Source organism: Choloepus didactylus, chromosome 14 (genome assembly GCF_015220235.1).
Source record: "Choloepus didactylus isolate mChoDid1 chromosome 14, mChoDid1.pri, whole genome shotgun sequence".
Classification (NCBI taxonomy): domain Eukaryota; kingdom Metazoa; phylum Chordata; class Mammalia; order Pilosa; family Megalonychidae; genus Choloepus; species Choloepus didactylus.
The window spans coordinates 1-6,420 of NC_051320.1; the positions used below are offsets into that span (position 1 = coordinate 1).

A 6,420-nucleotide genomic window follows, 5' to 3' on the forward strand; every position below is an offset into this window, starting at 1 on the left:
AATATTTCTTCATAAATAGTTGCAAAGCCTGCCAAAACATAAGAAGTAAAATATTTTTGTAAAAAAAATGTCATTTGAATGTCACACAACACAAGGAACAATCTGAGACATGTTATGGTTTCCAGAGGAAAGTGGATCAGTAAACTACTTAGCAGAAGACAAAAGACTACCTACCCTTCCCCAGAATCACAGTGTACAAAGAGCAAAACGTCAAATAACAATGCCTTGAAGCAAAATAAAGATCTAAGGATGAAGCCAGCTCCCTTGTGATACTGTTAAAGAATGAGCATCACCATTTAGGCCCAAGTACTGGGAAACATCTGCTTAGCTCAGAAGGTTATATTTGTAGAATCTGCTAAGAATTCAACCAAGGATTCCAAAGACAGTCACCAGCAGAGGCTCATTTTCCTGGAACCATCTTTGACCATGGGATCAGGAAATCTGTAAACTGTGCAACATCTTCATGATGCCAACCATGCTTTTCCACAAGTACATCAAAGAGGCTCCAGGGCATGAGCTTTGTGAAGTACCACAGGTGATCTTTTCTGGTTAAAAACTCCTTGGAGTATTTCCCCAACATAGTGTATTTTTGAGGGATTTTCCCCAGAAGTTGAACAAGCAATGCTATGTGACCTCTGTGAGTGAAGAGTTCCTGAGAGTATTTTCTAGGTAGGGCCTAGTGGCCCTAAGATGTGGGCTATGTGGCTTCATCTCTGTAATAGTCTTCTCCAGAATTCAGTTCAAACCATTAATCTCCCATTGCCAGCTAAAGTGCCATACAGGTAATCCAAAAGTCAGCAGGCATACTGTAACATGCTCCTATTAAAACCTCTGTGGGAGACAGAAGAAGATGGCAGCATATAGAGGAGTAGAGGCTAGTTTGTCCCCCTGGAACAACTAATAAACAAGGAACAACTAGTAAATAATCTAGAATAACTGCAGGGGCAAAAAAATGACTGTCCACTCATCATACATCAACCTGAATTGGGAGGAAGGCCTGAGATCACAGCATAAAATCTATAGGTAAAAACTGTGAATTCAAGCTTGGGGACCCCTCTCCCATGGCCCAAACTGCAAAGCCTCATGGTGCTAGAGAGCAGCACTCTCTGAGCAAGTTAATATAGCTCAGCTGAGTGAAAACTTGGGTTTTAATTAACAGACATGGACTGCTTAATAAAAGTTATGAATCACCAACAAGCAGACAGAGGGTTTTAGTGATGACTGGCCTTGGAGAGCCAGACAGTGGCCACAGACTGGCCCTGGCAGGGAATTTCTGTCCCTTTTTTGGCTCAGTTGAGAAAGCCTCAGCCATTTTCATTTCCTAGTGCTCTGATCCAGGCAAGGGTGGACATAGCACAGGTAGAGAGACTATTCAAATGCTAATGACCTATACCTAGGGGGTGTATCTTCCCTAAGAGGAAAGATATGGTGCCAAGCTCTACTACCTGACTTCAATTCAGAAGCAGACCCCAGAGCCTGGGGAAAAACAGCTAAGGGCCACACCACCTTACACCAATCTGGAGCTACAGGCTGACAGGTGCCACCTGCTGGGCTGAAAAGCACAGTGACTTGAGGCCTCACAGGGTGTACCAATCTTCTAAGACACCCTCAGGGAAACTGGATACTATTCCCTCCTTCGAAGACCTAGGCCTGTTCTGGTCTGGGAAAACCTGATTTGGGTAACCAGAAAACCAGATGCCTAAACAACAGAAAACTACAACCTACACTAAGAAAAGCAAAGTTATGGCACAGTCAAAGGAGCAAACTTACACTTCAACTGAGATACAGGAATTTAAACAACTAATCCTAAATCAATTCAAAAATTTTAGGGAAGATATGGCAAAAGAGATGATGTGTATAATGAAAACACTAGGTGTGCATAAGGTAGAAGTCAAATGTTCAAAAAAACAACTGTCAGTATCTATGGAAATGAAAGGCAGAACACAGGATGAAAGACACAATGGAAACATACAACAGCAGATCTGATGAGGCAGAAGAAAACACTCAGGAACTGGAGAACAAGGCACCTCAAATCCTACATACAAAGGAACAGATAGAGAAAAGAATGGAAAAATATGAGAAACATCTCCAGGAACTTAAGGACAAAATGAAATGTAGGAATGTACATGTTATTGGTGTCCCAGAAGAAGAAAAGGGAAAAGGGGCAGAAACCATAATAGAGGAAATAATCAATGAAAATTTCCCATCTCTTATGAAAGACATGAAATTGCAGATCCAAGAAGCTCAGAATACCCCATACAGAATAGATCTGAATAGGCCTATGCCAAGACACTTAATAATCAGATTATCAAATGTCAAAGATAAAGAGAGAATCCTGAAAGCAGCAAGAGAAAAGTGATCCAACACATACAAAGGAAGCTTGATAAGACTATATGCAGATTTCTCACTACAAACTATGGAGGCAAGAAGGAAGTGGGGTGATATATTTAAGATACTGAAAGAGTAAAACCACCAACCAAGAATCCTATATCTGGCAAAACTGTCCTTCAAATATGAGGGAGGGCTTAAAATATTCTCTGACAAACAGACAATGGCAGGGTTTGTGAACAAGATACCTGCTCTACAGGAAACACTAAAGGAAGCACTGAAGACAGAAAGGAAAAGACAGGAGTGAGAGATTTGGAGAACAACTTTGGGAGATAGTAGCACAGCAATGTAAGTACACTGAACAAAGAGGACTGTGAGCATGGTTGAAAGAGGAAGGTTAGGGGCATGTGGGACACCAGAATAAAAGACAAAAGATAAAGATTGGGACTGTATAACTCAGTAAAACCTAGGGTGCTCAATGATTGTGATAAAAGGTACAAATATGTTTTTATGTGAGATAGGGTAAATGAATGACAGCATTGTAAAGTGTTAAAAATAAGGTGGGATTGGGAGGAAAATACAATCAATGCAAACTAGAGACTATAATTAACAGAAACATTGTATTATGCTTCCTTTAATGTAACAAAGGCAATATACCAAAGCTAAATGCATGTAGGGGGGCACAGAGGAAGGGTTTGGGACTCCTTGCATTGATGATGTTGTCTGACTCTTTATTCCACTTTAGTTTAATCCTATATTTCCTTTGGTTGCTTTCCAGCTGTCATGTTTTTTCCTCTCTCTCTCTTTCCTTTTTTCTTTTTCTTTTGTCCTCTGCCTTCTTTGACTCTTCCTCCTTCTTTGTGGAGGGAGTAGAGATGTCCTTGTGTGGATAGTGATGATGGTGCTGAATGCATGGATGGGTGACTTTACAGAGAGCCAATGATTATTTGCTTAGGATGGAGTGTATGGTATGTGAACAAAACTGTCTTAAAAATGGGTTGATGGAGGAAACCTTGAGGGCACTGTGTTGAGTGAGATAGGACAGGTGCATGGGGACAGATGGTGCAGGGTCTCACTGATATGAATGAATTATAGTGTGTGGGCTCATGGACAAGAAGTGTGGGTTACCAGGATATAGGGTGAGGCTAGGGAATGGGGAGAGGTTGCTTATTGTGGACAGTGTTCAACTGGGGTGAACTTAAACATTTGGAGATGGATGGAGGTGATAGTAGCAAGTTGTGAGAATGACTAGCAGTGCTGAATGGTGTGTGGGGGTGGAGGAAGGGTGGGCTCAGAGTCATGTACGTCACCAGAGGGATGGTTGGAGGTTGAAGGATGGGAATGTGTAAAACAATGAATCTTGTGATGGGCAATGTCTGTGACTAACTGTACAAATATTAGAGAACTCTCTCATGAACTAGAATAAATGTATGACAGTATAACTAGAGGTTGATAACAGAGGGGCATATAGGAAAAAAATACCTGTTGCAGATTGTATACTACAGTTAGTAGTATTTTTGCACTCTTTCAAGAACAGTGGCAAGTGTACTATACCAGAACTATGAATCAAAGATGGAGGGGTGATGGTTGGCTTTCTTTCTTTTCTTTCTTTTCTGGAGTAATGAAAATGTTCTAGAAATTGCAAAAAAAAGAATTAATTGTGGTGATGGATGCACAGCTTTGTGATGGTGCCATGGGCAATTGATTGTGCACTTTGGATCTTTGGATGGTTGTGTGGTGTGTGAACAATCTCAATTAAAAAAAGCCCTCTATGGATCTATACTGACACATTTGGATATCTTCTATGAAGTGTTTATGCACCCAACAAGCATTTCTCAGGATGGCCATTTAAACTCCAATTTTATCTGCATTCCATGGATTGAGGGGGGTCACCAGAAAGTCAGCTGCCCAGGGTACTTTTTTCTTTTGTTGGCAAATCCTCAGTACTGGAGGCTGAAACTGTCCTGCTTCTGTCATGGGATGGATGGCTGTTCTCTTTTTTTTTTTTTTTTTTTATTAAATTCAGTTTTATTGAAATACATTCACACACCATACAATCATCCATGATATACAATCCACTGTCCACAGTATGATAACATAGTTATGCATTCATCACCACAGTCTATCTCTGAACATTTTCCTTACATCAGAAAGAACCAGAACAAGAATAAAAAATAAAAGTGGAAAAAAACACCCAAATCATCCCCCCATCCCACCCCATTTGTCCTTTAGTTTTTATCCCCATTCCTCCACTCATCCATACACTAGATAAAGGGGGTGTGATCCACAAGGTCTTCACAATCATACTGTCACCCCTTGTAATCTACATTATTATATAATTGTCTTCAGGAGTCCAGACTGCTGGGTTGGAGTTTGGCAGTTTCAGGTATTTACTTCTAGCTATTCCAATACATTCAAGCCTAAGAGGTGTTATCTATATAGTGCATAAGAATGTCCACCAGAGTGACCTCTCAACTCCATTTGGAATCTCTCAGCCACTGAAACTATTTTGTCTCATTTTGCATCCCCCTTTTGGTCAAGAAGATACTCTCAGTCCCACGATGCCGGGTCCACACTCATCTGGATGGCTGTTCTCTTGCTCAATAAGTGGGGATCCCTCAGAAAGCACAAAGCCACATGCCACAGGGTCTAAGGGCCCAGAGAATGATGAAGTGCAAAATTCTGGAAACTGTGACTCTGGAATTTTATGTTGTCCATTTGGCAATTCACCATTAAATTGTTCATAAGGGCTGCTATATGTATCAGCACTTTCTGCATTTGGCTCATCAAGGTTATATTCCTCAGGATTTGGGCCATCTTCTTCATCATCATCATCTAACTGCTTTTCCACTATGAATGGGCCATTCTCATTATGGCTATTATTTTTGGGTGATTCTACCCACATAGGGTCTATGTTCACAAGTTCCTGTTCACCATCATCTTCATCTGTCTCAATGTTTTCTTTCTCAGAATCTTCTTTCTCTTCCTGATCCTCAGCTTTACTGTTGTCATTCTCAGTCTCTCCCTCAGCAGGCTTCTCTAATTCTGCTGTTTTTAGTTTCACCTCTGAGCAGTATTCCTCATCTTGCTCATTGGAAGGTACAGCTGATGTGATGTTTTCTCCTATTATTTTCCTTTCAGCTTCTTCCTCCAATTTCTCTATTTCATGCAGGTGTTTTTCCACTAACTCAGCTGACTTCTGTTTCTTTTTCAGCTTTTCTTTTTGTTCCTAGATGTTTTTTCTGTAGGGTTTTGCTGTGGAGCCATACTCACTGCAGACACAGAAGGAGGAACACCTGCTTTCTGCCCCTTGGTGGCCTCTCCTGTCACTCTTTTCCCGTGTGGATTGTCCACACACATCAAGATGTTTTCCAGCTTTATGTTAGTATGACTGGTCTCACACTTACAATGTAGATAATCTAAATCTTGAAGAACCTGACCAATGATCCTTTTCACACAACATGCTGGGAGGCCGTAATAGTTGGACTTGATGATCAACCTTGAGATGGCGAACAAGCACTTCAAAGACCATGCAGACGTGTATTCCATTCATGCCTGAAATCTTGAAAACATCAACTAGCTGTACCACCAGGCTTTATTTGGGTCACTGGGATCATTTTCTTAAAAATATTTAAGCAATTTCATATCATGCAAAGCCATCTCTGTATAATACTGGGCACTATTCACAACTTTCATTGCAGCAAATCTTTTCCCCTCCATATCCCAGCACAGCCAGACAATAGAGAAGTGTCCCAGTCCTGGCTTCCTAATAACATGATGCTGGCCATTGAAGAGGTCTACAGTTATTTTCTGATGACAGCCACCTCTTCAGTGGTCCATGGGGTCCTCTTGCTCTTCATCTAACCCCAGGATCTCCTCCTCTGGCTCTGGGGAGCAGGGTCTGGCAGAGGTGATGGCTGCAGAGGTGTTGAAAGAACTAAAGGAGCTTTCTGTGGAGGCTCCAGCCTTTCTGAAGAGAAGAGCTCTCAGAGTTTACTGACAGCAGCAGCTCAATCTTCTGCTTGATTTTTTTCTTAGATGTTTCTCTCTTTTTGGCCTCTGCTCTCAGTCCTGAATGGCCAGCACTTTCCA

The 6,420-nt window shown here is 41.3% G+C and overlaps 1 pseudogene; it reads right to left on the minus strand.

Annotated features, from left to right (window-relative positions):
* Nucleotides 1–355: 355 nt before the first annotated feature.
* Nucleotides 356–6,420, minus strand: LOC119509204 (annotated as a pseudogene).